This window comes from Amblyomma americanum, chromosome 1 (assembly GCF_052857255.1).
Source record: "Amblyomma americanum isolate KBUSLIRL-KWMA chromosome 1, ASM5285725v1, whole genome shotgun sequence".
Lineage (NCBI taxonomy): Eukaryota > Metazoa > Arthropoda > Arachnida > Ixodida > Ixodidae > Amblyomma > Amblyomma americanum.
The window spans coordinates 376,814,824-376,827,695 of record NC_135497.1 but is presented as its reverse complement, the minus strand read 5'-3'; the positions used below and the strand labels follow the sequence as shown (position 1 = coordinate 376,827,695).

The 12,872-nt window shown below is 51.2% G+C and overlaps 1 non-coding gene across 1 annotated transcript; it reads left to right on the top strand.

Moving 5' to 3' along the window:
* The first annotated feature begins 12,800 nt into the window (after positions 1 to 12,800).
* Positions 12,801 to 12,872, top strand: TRNAA-UGC (transfer RNA alanine (anticodon UGC)). Its single transcript has one exon. It is a non-coding gene; the product is annotated as a tRNA-Ala (tRNA).

Sequence of the window (12,872 nt, the reverse complement as noted above, 5' to 3'; positions counted from 1 at the left end):
GAAACTACGCCTGTCTCAGATATCTCGATGGACACTCAAACCACGCCGTAAGTGAAGGAAAATTGAAGTTGAAAACCGGCAGTCGCTCGACCCCAAACGCAGCCAAGGAGATGCAGCTTTTTCGCTTTTGACCACGGTTAACCAGAGCTAAGCCACCAGCAATTTTTTTTCCATCCTTCCATCAGGTACCTCGTGGTAGTGAGAGAGAGAGAGAGAGAGAGATGCACTCCATGCATTAGCGCTGACAAAGAATTACAAGATAGCACTTTTCAGTCTGCTAATGAGGGGAACTGCAAAAGCCCTTCCTTGTCGTGTCCTCTTTCGCTCTGCATTTTTCTTCTTTTTCTGCAATTTTGTGTTTCTTTCTCCTTTTTACGCGACAACGTATACAGCTCGTTCGGTCGAAAGCCGTCGGCGTCGTAATAGAAGTAGTTGGCACCGAGCGTCGGAAATATTCCTTCCCTTACGGCGCGGTTCGGGTGTCCACCGAGATACGACACGGGCGTAAATTTCGTTTCCTTAAATTGCGCAACGGGCAAGGCATCGCACCGAACGGGCGATGGCACTCCGTGGACCCTTTGGCAACGCTGTCGCATCCCACTCTTAAAAACGAAGCTTAAGGATCCATTTTCTTTTATTTCTTCTCTTTAGACCATTGCATATATGTTGTTCAATGAACTATTGCATATATGTTTCAGTTACCATTACACTTACGTTTGAAGACCGCAGCAACAGGGCGCAACGTTGAATGGTTGCCAAGTATAAGTGCCACCTGCCAAGCTGGACGCAAGAGCGCGGAACTCACCGAAAGTTGAATTCATTAAACCGCACCTATTATTTTTTTCTTTCCTTCTTTTTGGTGTCGCCGCACACAGGGCGCGGCGTTCAGCATAGATATCGTGATTGGAAAAAAAATTTATTTACAGAAGTACGCAAGCCAAGGCTACCGGATACATTGACCTTCACAAGTAGACATGACAGGGAAGTTTTTGACACTCTAAAACGAAATCTATACAATCCAACCCCGTCTGTACATGACCACAACGAGTGTAACAGGCTAATCAACTAAACATCGGGTGGTCAAAAAAGGTAAACAATACCTATTTCACATTAATAAGTTCTGTTAAAATGGAGCGGCACTGTACAAAAGAATCAACCCCCCTCCCCCCGGGGGAGGGGAGGAGGGGGTGGAACACTACCAGCGCCAACCCTAAACGACAGCTATAAACAAACCACAATCTAATTAAACAACATTCACAAAAGAGGAGGGGGCGGTCTAGCTACTACCCTAGCATCGGCATAGCTAGTCGGCCCTCCCGAACGACAAATAAACGGGTGTGCCAGCGCCGCAGGAACAGCGCCTCCCCATCCGCTGCAAGCCGGTCAGACAGGTATTGCCTGATGAGGAGACGTAGAGTCGCAACGCTGGGTACATTGCCCTCGCCGGCTGCCGCCAGGCTACGGACAGACGGCGCCGACGCCGCAATACAAACACGGCGCAGACAAAAACAAGTTTACCAAACTGGCTGCGTGGTTGGCGGACACCTGGCCTGCACGAACAGAAAACATGCGGTAAACCAATCACCACATTGCCCGCGCGACGGGGCACATGAAGAAAATATGGCTCGCCGTTTCTTGTGTTCCACGTTGCGCGCACTGGACATTGGGCACAACGCCCCACGATGCGAGTAGTTCTCCCGTGGGGACGACGCCCCAACTCCTCCTCCACTCAAAGTCGCGGACCTCAGGAGGGAGGCGTCTTGTACACCACGTACGCCACTTGCGTACCGCGGTGCGCCGCTGGTCGTCGAGACCAAGGCGAGCGCAAGCGACCATCTCGATGCAGGCACCTCGCTCAGATAAACCTCCGGTAGATCACAGGCTACAGACAGCTTAAACCCCGCTGCTGCTCTGCTGAAAACCAAAGGCCTCTCTTCTTGCGGGCCTGTATGTCGATCCGGGGTGAAAGCACGACGTGCCGTGCTCATCCAATAAAGCATGAGCGAACGCCCCAGATACGACACATTTCCTACCAGCGCGGTTGCAAATTTAGCTTCGACAGCCCGCGCTACTGTAGCTACACAGGGCAGCCCGAATCCTCCCCGTGAAGGGGGCCGCTGGGAAAGGCGCCGAGCTACCTGCGCCGTACCACCATCCCATAGAAAAACGCCCACGAGGAACGCTAGCCGACTCGCAGTACGGCGCGGCATCACTGCCACGCGTGCAACATAGTGGGCAAAGGCGCGCGCGGCTCTTCACCACGGCTGTCTTTGCCTCCGTAGAGAGGTAAAACTGAGCTGCCGTTGCTAGCGCAGTTTTCGTGCGCTCAACAACCTCTCCCCACGTCTGTGACAAAACTCCGGCCTGTTCGAAAAGGACCCCCAGCACCCGGACCCCGTCCATGAAAGGAATAGGCACCGGGAGGGGATCGCAGAAGGTCCCAAAACGTAGCGCCCGGCTCTTCCTGGCATTGACCTCGGCGCCAGACAGCACAGCGTAAACCTGAAACGTGGCCAGGAAAACCCTCAAATCTCCGGGTGTCCCGGACGAAGATTGAAATGTCGTCGGCATTGGCCGATACGACGATCGTTTGGTGTCGTGTCAGTGGAAAGCCGCGAATGCGTTCGTTGGAGGCAACGCTGCGCAGCAGGGGGTCGAAAAACAAGAGAAACAACGCCGGAGAAAGAGGGAATCCATGGTGCACGCCACGCGTTACCGGAAAGGAGGCGGTCACACCACCATTTAAGACTAGGTCGGCCGTGAGGTCGGAGTACAATAGCGCTCAAAGCACCTCAGGACGTAAAACAGGTAAGGATATTCCACCCTGTCAAACGCCTTCGCTTGGTCTGCCGAGACGAAAACCCCGTTAGTCCCCTTCGCGTGTGCGTACGCGAACATATCGCGCGTGAGCGTGAGTGACGCGAAGACCGAGCGGCCTGGCACAGCGCAGGACTGGTAGAGGCTAACGAGGCTCGGCAAAAAGGGCCGCAAGCGACTAGCCATGAGCGACGCCACTAGTTTATAGTCCGTGTTCAGCAGGGTTATCGGCCGCCACGCCGCAGGGCATGACGACGTCTTTTCCTGCTTCGGGACTAACACAATTCGGCCCTTGGCAAAGGACGGCAGCTTAACTCCTTCCTGAAAGAAAGCGTTCACTCGGCGCGTAAGGAAGTCGACCAGCACATCGAAAAAGACGTAGTAGAAACCGGCGACCAGGCCGTCTGGTCCCGGTGCAGATGCACGGCCCATACTAAACCCAGGACTGCGAAGACTTCCTCCTTTGACGCGGGAGCACAAAGTGCCGGTTCCGCGTCATCGGGTAGGTTGGGGAGGGTGGCGCAAAAGGCGTCTACCGCTGCTTCAAACCCATTCCACTCACACTGACCCTGCGAAACAAAACATTCCGCAAAGTGCTCGCGGAAAACGCGCTCAATATCGTTGGCCTGATCACAGACCGCAACGTCTGGCATGGTGACGCTATTGATACGGGCCGGTCGCTCACTCTTAAGGCGAAGGCTGTTGGCATGCCTAAGATCTGCGGCCGCCTGCGCCGGCATGTGTAGGCTCGCTGCCGTACAGGAGGCCTGGGTTCCCTTCTCCAGTACGCAGTGGTACCGCACGCGAAGCGTGTCCAAGTACTCGTGCATCGTGAAGGGCAGTTCACCTGCTCGCTTCATTATACGCATTCGACACAGCAAGTCACTGAGAGCCGCGGTCCTCCGTGCGCGCTTTGCTCGACATGTTTCGACTAAGCAATCGCGCACACGAGTCTTGAGGTCAAACCACGTCGAGGGAGTGAACTCGACGATCCGAGCAATGGAATCCGATAAATATTCGCGGATGCCGCGAACGCTCAATTCGTCTTCTACGAGGGAGACGTCCATTCGCCAAATAGCAGCGCCACCAACACGACCCGGAGCGCTCCTCAGGCAAACCACGACAAGAATGTGATCACTGAGCGTCCCGGCACCGGCCGGAAAGAAGACAACCTCGCAAGACCTTAACTGCAGGACGAGGGCACTACGTAAATACACCCGATCAATTCGGGTGCGCTGCGACCTCTAGCACGTGTGGCCACGAAGAAGTCCCCGTGCAGCTCAACCCACGCGTCCTTAAAGGGACACTGAGGAGAAATTGAAGTTGGCTTGTATCGTTAGAATACCAGCTCCTGATCACAAAAACCCTACTCTGACTGAAAAAAAAAGCTCTTGTAAGGTAGAAAACAGCAACAACCAAAATACAGGTATCGCCACCACTAGGCCAATCTCGCAAGTACAAGCGTGATGACGTCATAGGACAAGAGACGCCACCTTGGAGAAATTTTCCTTACTCCATGGAGTCACGAATCTCTGAGGCTGACGAAAGAAGGTTGCGCGGTTCAATATTGAATTAAGTTTTTTTTGAAACCGATAGCTCACTTTTATCACACAAGAAAGACGGACCAAAGACAATCTGAATGTTGGAAGCAAAGAAAACCAATGCTTGGTGGCGCCACAGGCGGCCAGGAGAGTTCCGGTTTTTTATGGCGCTTCGCGTCTATGAGCTTTGCGTGCTCCGTGGTTTTGTTTTTGATGCGCCTCTATTTACAAGCACCGAACAGTAGAGCAACTCCAAGTGCCGCTTCAAGTGCTAGTTAACCTTTGACGGAGACTCTTCAGCCTGGTCACATGATCGCCACGGTCGATGAAAAACTATGAAGGCACGATGGTCGGTGATCGTACAAGGCAGTTCGTAGTATAAAGAGCACTTGTGTCTTCGTACGCTCGCCCGGCGAAACGTTCCCGGCTGTTCCAGTCAACTTCGAACTACTTAACGTAAATCGTTTATTAGGGACGGGAGACAAGATACAAGGCAGTTAAGAAAAAAATGCTGATGGCCTAGCTCTTAGGCCAGGATATCCGTAGCGAAATCGCGGAGACTTCTGCATCGGAAGAGTGCATTCACCAGATGCGCTTTTATTCATGCTCAAAGCTTGAGCCGTAGTGGCGGAGTATATGCTGCCCTGCAAGAGCCGCCTAGCTGGCTCCCCTATCTGGATGAATGTGTGTGCATCCCGGTCTTTTGATGTTTTGGAAGGAGGGATCATGCAGGGGTAATGTGGCCTAGTGTTTTGTGGCATGAGCGTGCTTAGACTTTTCTTTTCAGCACTATTTCTATACAATAAAGACAAAAAGGCCGTAGTGGCGGAGTGGTAGTCTCCACCCATAACGCCAAAGGCACTGGTTCGATTCCGAGCCTCGCCACAGGCTTTCTTTTTTTTTATTCAGTGAGTGTGTGTGTGGGGGGTTCTGTGGCTCCCATAGGTGCCGCCCCTGAATACGTTGGTTAGCGGTTAAGCGCAAGCACTGTTAAGCGTGGCCCGCATGGAGCGTTTCTCCGGGCGATTCGTCCGCGTCTACGGCAGCGGAGCGCTTTTTTGCCTCTGAAGAGGACGTTTTTGCCAAATCGTCGGGTTCTGGCGGAACAGATAAAATCGTCGACGCCCGCCGACGCCGGGATAGGGCAGCGAAAAAGGGCCAATGGAGCCGAGCGGGCGTCACGTGATTCTGGACGGGCTTTTTTCATGTTCCTGTGCTGCCACTTCGCGTACAGCGCTGGAAGCTCAGTGGAAGGGTACTGTGCGCCCAACCCGGCCGGAGTGAGTGCCGCTGCGGAGCACGTTTTGTAGGAATCTGTCAACGATTGCGTGTCCTGGGCAGCACCTGGTGGCTGTGTGCGAAGTCCGAGGCAGGCTGCTGAGCCCACCGAAGAGCAAATTCTTCAGTATCTCCGATCATGCGGCATGCGATGCGATCGCCAGCTGAACAAGGGCCGCCGCTTCAAGGATGAAGGCTACATTCGGAACATGACGTTCAATGAAATACCCCCGACCAGTGAGAATGGCGTTTTCCGCTGTATATGACTACCATCCATGAAAGGTGGATACTACATCGTGCACGCCATAGCACAGAAAACGACTGGGGACAACAGTTTTCACAATCCCGCCGCGGTGGCTCAGTAGTTATGGCGCTCGGCTGCTGGCCCGAAAGACGCGGGTTCGATCCCGGCCGCGGCGGGAGAATTTCGATGGAGGCAAAATTCTAGAGGCCCGTTTACTGTGCGATGTCAGTGCACGTTAAAGAACCCCAGGTGGTCGAAATTTCCGGAGCCCTCCCTACGTCGTCCCTCATAGCCTGAATCGCTTTGGCAAGTTAAAACCCCACTAAACCAAACCAAGTTTTCACAAGCAATCATTGTGCTCAAGCGCTTCCGAATAACTACACGAGCGATAAAAGCACAAGCGCACTAGCAACATGGCAGCTCTGCTAGCATTTTACTTTATTTTCCCGCAGCACACCGCTGCACAGGTTAAACAAGCATGCGCGTCCATAAAGACGTGCGCGAGAAGCGCACAACGAGCCATTCCGACGAAACCACGCAGAACTTTTCATCATGGATATGATGCGAACACACGCATAACGCACCTTCTGCTTCTTCTGCCTCTTAATACATGGCACATACCCACATGGGGGTATTGGCCAAGATGTAGTGGCATAAACAAGGAAATTTCCTTAGGAGATTACGACAAAATTGTAGCACCATGCGTGAATGCTCTCGTAAGTTCTTTTTCGTTGTCCGCTCCACCGCGCGTTGAAAGCAGCTCACAGCACTTGCCCATTTGGCCTTCTTGCTTGAGAAAGCAAAAAGCATCGGAATGAAGTCTGGGTGCCGCGGTGACATTCGAGGCCTTCCTGCCCATCAATAAAACATTTCGTGATGGACTGCACACGCATTTAACCACAGTACCTCGTCCGCACCTGTCACAAAGTGATTCCCGCACAGTCTTGACGTGCTTGACGGTGCCCAATGGAGGCCACGATCGTCGAGCCGGCGAACGGCTTTTATCCACGCTTCGCGTTGAAGGCGGTTCCGGGAAGCGTTCAGAAAGCGAAAAAAATCCGAGTTTGCTTCCCTTTACATATTGGGCAATGCAGCCGTATGCAACACATGTCGTAGGCATTGCCAAATGCGTCGCACTGAACGCCCGACGGCTGCAGCAACGCACCCCGCGTAGGAAGCCGGTTTGTTTACACTTCCACGGCCGTTCTCGAGTGGCGCGCGACCCTTCCAATATGTTTCGCGACACCGCCGCCAGGAGATGGGCGCATGCGCAGTCGCGTCGTGAAAAAGGTGGATAACCCGGCCGAGGGAGACCACAGCCGGTCTCGAGGGGAGCGCGCGCTTCTCTTCTTACATCCTTCGCAATGGGGTCTGTTTCCGCCTCCCGCCGCTCCTTGGTGGGGCCGCCACTGCCCCACCGCTCCGCCGCTGCGACGGCCGTTCACGCGGAAGGAGAATAACGCGCGCTCGCTCCCAGTTCGGCCTGTGTCAGTGGTAACCGTCAAGCCTTTATATTTTACCTCTTTACGCAAAGACCGCGTAGTCAGCCCCTTTGCCATGGGAGAAATCTGAAACAACGGATTAACGATTGCGCGCTCTCTCCTTTATCCCGACTGTGTTGGTTGAACGTACTGCTTCGAGCACGGACTTTAACGCGCTCTACCCTTATATTTGGCTAAAAAGCAAGGCTATCGGCTTACATAGTTCGTCTTCCTGCAGGTTCTTTATGAGCGTGTAGAATGATATGCGGCATGTAATACTTGGATGGCAAGCTTCAAAGAGTAAATGATTCTACAGCGTAAATATAGCTCCTGAAACATCAAGCGGAGCTGCTTTAATTTTGCACAACAGCGGCGTTTGCAAGAATTCATGGTGCTCCCCAGGAAAACATCATGTCATTCACGAAACGAACGGGTATAGACGGAACCCAACCCTGGGCCGCAGGAGCAGAGCACGTTGCACGCACGCGCCGTCCAAGACCTTCTCCTGGAACTGAATTTTGAAGTTTGGCGACAAAATTCAGTCAGTAGTTGACAGTAACTGCAAACATGAACTAACTGCCAGCAAAGCAAAATTAGTTCGGAACTGCGTTCTGTCAATAAAATCGGCCTTTACGAGCGAATAGACTTATCTGAGAGGCGACGACTATAAAAGCTTTGCATATTCTCCTGCATTTCTGTAGCCTCGTCATCGCTTTCGATAAAACTCCTGAGGGCACGAACTTTCATCACGTCACTCAGGAAACAAAGTAGCAACCCAAAAAGAAGTTTTAAGCAACCTAACTGAGCTCCACTAAAACTCACAGCAATGCGCGTTATACCAGCTGGCTTAGATTACAATGCAAGGAAATAAAAATTAACATTTGCGATGCTTACATCTTAATAAAAGTCACCGAATTTAAGAGAATAAAGGGCACTGGGCATTCAACTGCATAATCTGAGAACTTTCGTAAAGATATTTAAACCAATTTTTTTTTAGGCAGCTTCAGGACACGCCGCAGGTTCAATATACGTGGACAACAAAAAATGGCGCTCTTTATGGTAGCTGAAGTCAATCACTGGACATACATACTCTCTGAAATTGCAATACTCAGTACGCGTCAATATCTGTGGCAGCATACGCAGCTTGTACTGGTTGCTTCTGTTACGTTCTGTTAGCGTTAGTCAGGCCAGAATGACGACAAGGAAGCTTGCGTCCAAGTCGAAAATTGTTTATTGGGCGAACTCGTGTCCTCAAACAGGCGGCGCAGCGACAAAACAAAATTTAAAGGTGACAAGGCACTTGAAACATTAGACGCCTAAGACGCTTACAACAATTTTGAACATGAAGAGAGACTTGTTCGCGGCTACAGTCATTCCAGAGAAATCTGGTGGCCTCTCGTTTTACAATAAAAGCAGAAATGCCGCGTGCGATTGTCTTCGAGCACGGAACAATGCATTACAGTTCTTCTTGACAGTTGCGCGTACATTAGTCATTAGCATTCTTTTTAGCTATCGATACAGGCCTCTAATTCAAGGAAGTTGTGATCTATATGAGGGTGAAAATAAGTACATTCAGAACGTGCGAAAAGCGATATCGGCGAAATCGAGTACTATATACATCTCCCAGCAATCAGTTTATTTGGCAGTTCAACGTTGGTGTACATGAGTCTGACTTTCAACTTTACAAGTATCGTCTCAGGCCACCAGCTACGGCGCTCTCGGATTTACGGCTCACGCGTCGTAGAGAATATTTTCCTCGATAAAGAACCTTTTTTTATGGAACGAGTGCGACACTTTCGTTCTCCAAGATTTCATTCTTTTCCTCTTAGCATTAACTTGTCATTTAATCACAGACCATGAGACATACGCGAGGAAGTGATCAGAGTATTTCCTTCTGTATATAAAACCACAAATGCTCTACATAGTTCTGAGAAATGTGAGAGTGATTCCTTATTTTAAATGTTTTCATCGAGCAAAGTTTGTGACGAAGAACCTGTGCACAAGTAATTTGTGTTGAAGATACGCAGTTTAAGCATCAGCATTTTGCTTTCTTTGATTTCGGTGCTGCGCTCATTATGAACCAACGGGCTACAGCGCGAAACCAGGCAAAAGCCATTCGCCGCCGCAGCTGCAGGCGTGGAGCCAGCGGTAGGGCCGTCGCGCCTCTAGCGGCGGCGGGCGGTGTAACTCTGGAGAAAACCTCGCATTGCTTCCGCGGCGAATGCGAAGGCCGTATGAAAGAGCGCGCGCGCCTACTCGAGACCGGCCGTGGGGAGACTCGCATGGTGGATGCGCGCCCAAACGGGCTCCCGCATCGCAGGTACAGATCGATGTGTGCCCGACTGCCTTCTCCTTTGCCTCCTTCCCTGCCCCTCTCTCCAAAGCAGACCCCCTTCCGCTCCTCTCTCTCTTTCCCCGCTCTCTCCATCTTCTCCTCTGTCTCTCTTTTCTTCCATTCCCTGCGCGGCTCAGTTTCGGTGGGCCCCTGAACAAGGAGGCAGTTACCGCGCAGCGCTCCCCTCCCCCTTCCCTCCTTTGGCACTGTGATGGTCAAGTCAAGCCGAAGCCTCACGCCGCAACTCGTCCACTTGAGCTCGTCCCCGAATGGCCTTTTCGCGGCCACATCCCGCAGAAGGCAAATATCTTCTTGCGTGCTAAAACGTTTCCGCTGCTTCTTTGCTTGCAGGCGTGCTTGCGCCGCGTCCGTGCTCGATGAAGCCGACGCGCCAACGTTCGCACTGGAGGCCGCCATGTTAGTCCTCGATGACGCTCACTCGCTGGGCACTTTCCGCTGGGAAGGCCGGGCGAGCGGGTAGCGCCCCAAACCCGCTGGCCGCCTGAGCGTTCTGCGCATGCGCACTGGCGCCCTCTCTCGTCCGCTCCACTCCGCTGGCCGCTGGCCCGCTCTGCTAAAAGTCTCTAATATTTATTAAAGTTCAGTCAGCAGATCACGTGATAAAATTTATTCGAGTGCTGCGAATTAGCCTTGAGCAGTCTTGACTGTTTACGTATAATACAATTACAGCAATTAATTCACCACATAAAGCAAAGTCAGTGACTTTTCAGAACCAATGTACTTCTACACGAAACGTTCCCGTACCCATGGTGCCTGGCACGTCACCACCTTAGCGTCATGTACGACACTGGCCCCTTAGACGCACCCATTGCGGGGGAACAAAGCCAACTGCTGTAGCATTCGAGACAGCACCTCGAACCACGGTAGCCCCTTTGTACTGCTTAGAGAGCTAGTCATGAGTGCCTAGAAAAAGCTGCCTAGTTTTCTTTGTTCACCAGTTATGAATCCATGAAGCATTGAATGATGGAAATGATGCACGTATTTTTGCTGTTTACCGATGCAAGGCACATCTTCCAAGTAATGAGTACTGGCCAGTGAGTCGTGCATTTTCTCCTTACTTTCTCGTTACATTATTTTCCCAAAGATCCGTCCTCAGCACATCGACTATGTTTTAAAGATGCCATCTCAGTACATGAGTCAAAACAGTTTAGTGTGTTTCCATCTGCTTGACAATCCGGAATATTATTCAGATATACTATGATGCCTCTAATCAGTGTGAGAGTGCCGAATCCACTTTTTATGGCGTATTTGAAGAAGCATGGCACATTAAAGCTCTCGCTTGCAACGCCGCCATTGAGCGCAGAACTTAACGTGACAATTTCCGGTTGACAATAGATGGCTTGCATGTGACGTCATGGGCGCCATCTTTGAGCGCACATCTTCGCTTCCTCAGTGTAGGCCAAAGCAGGGGGCGATAAGTGGATAAGAAAAGCGCCCAGGTTTTCGCCGCGCTTCTGATCCCAAGCATGGCGGTCACTGCGACGGCGGTGCAAACTGTGTACACGTCTGTGCACTTCCAAAACCTTTGACATGGTAATTTTCATCGATTGGCAACAACTCCTGCCGAGTATAAAGACCTGAATTTTGAACAAAAGCATTCATGCGTTAGTATACGATATATCGGAAGAGCTTCAAATACAAGAAGCTTCATTACAGACTATACTTCATTCCAGTGAGTCCTGCAATTATGACATTCCAGGAAACCGAGGCACACAGTTGGCATGGCGTGCACTGAAACGCTGATAACACACTGAAAACCACAGCCTAGAGCTGCCACGACACAAAGAGCAGCGAGCTACTGTAGCGAGCAGCCGAAGGTCTGGGTCGGATTGAGCGGTCTGGTCACAAACTGGTTATTTGGTTCGTGCAAACGCCGCGAGTCGTGTTTGACTGGACTCGACCCTTCCACTCCGCCCACAGGGTGCATTGACAAGCAGACCCCTCCGAAAATACACATAATCATTCACGCTTAGGTTTTCGAAAACATTTTTTTTGCAGGTGAGGACCGAAGCGGGCGCCGGTTGACAACGCGTGTAGTCGCACCTCGCAGGGCGCGCCAGAGAGTTGACCCACTCGTATCGAGCGCATGTAAACGGAGAGTCGTAAGTTTGGCCGGCCTTGCTCAACTCTATGCCCTGGATGAACCCCCCGCTACCGAGTTCATGTAAACGAAAGACCCCAGGGAGGCCGGAGAGCGTAACCAAAACCGAAACTGATCCCAGGTCAATGATCGATCTAGGATAACGTGCTGTTCTTTGCCGAGTGAAATTCCGTGTGCAAATATATGCCACACTTTTTTTTGCTTTCTAACTTTCATATGGATCTATTACGAAACTGAAAGATATATCTAAGTTTCTAAGCGTGTTAAGATGACGTAGTTGGGTAGTGTTTATGTCACCCGACGGCGTTGCATGGTCGTTTTACGACCGCAAAAAGGCAACGATTTCCAACGGGCTTTATTAAATTCAGACTCAATATTGCGCTGAAATATTTCGGAATCGGCATGTCTAATATTTATTGAATCAAAGAAAATTACAACCGGGCGGCTTCATTTTCTTTTCACAACCCCTTTAATAGAGATGATTCGTTTGACAGCGTCAGCCCGAGTCGGGCTGTCAGTAGCGTATACTGAGGGCACACGCGTACTTTTGTTTCTGTTCACGTTTTTGCAATCGTCAAAGCGTTCCCCGTTGATTTTCTACGGTAGTCTTTACTTTTCGTGTACACTTCAGCTGTAACTAATTAATAATCGTTTTGTTTCTTCTAGTGCGTGCATATCTATCATAAACTGCGTGTGTGCTTGTGTGTTTAACCCTCGAAGGGCTTTAACTTGACAGCGTCAGTCCACATTGGGCTAACAGCTGCTACTTTATTCTCTAAGTTTCGTGGGCATTATAATCACGTATGTGTGCTCGTGCGAGGCAGGTAGAGAGATAGAGAGAGAGAGAGAGAGGCGGGCCGGGGCTCCTGTCCGACTTTCCAGCTTCCGATCTGGTGTTGCACAGTAGACGAAATGCTTGCAAACGAACGGCCTACTGCGGTACCTGCGAAGTTGTACACTTAATCGCCGATGGAAGAAGTGCGGGGGTGTAGCTCAGTGGTAGAGCGTTCGCTTTGCATGTGAAAGGCCCCGGGATCGATCCCCGGCACCTCCA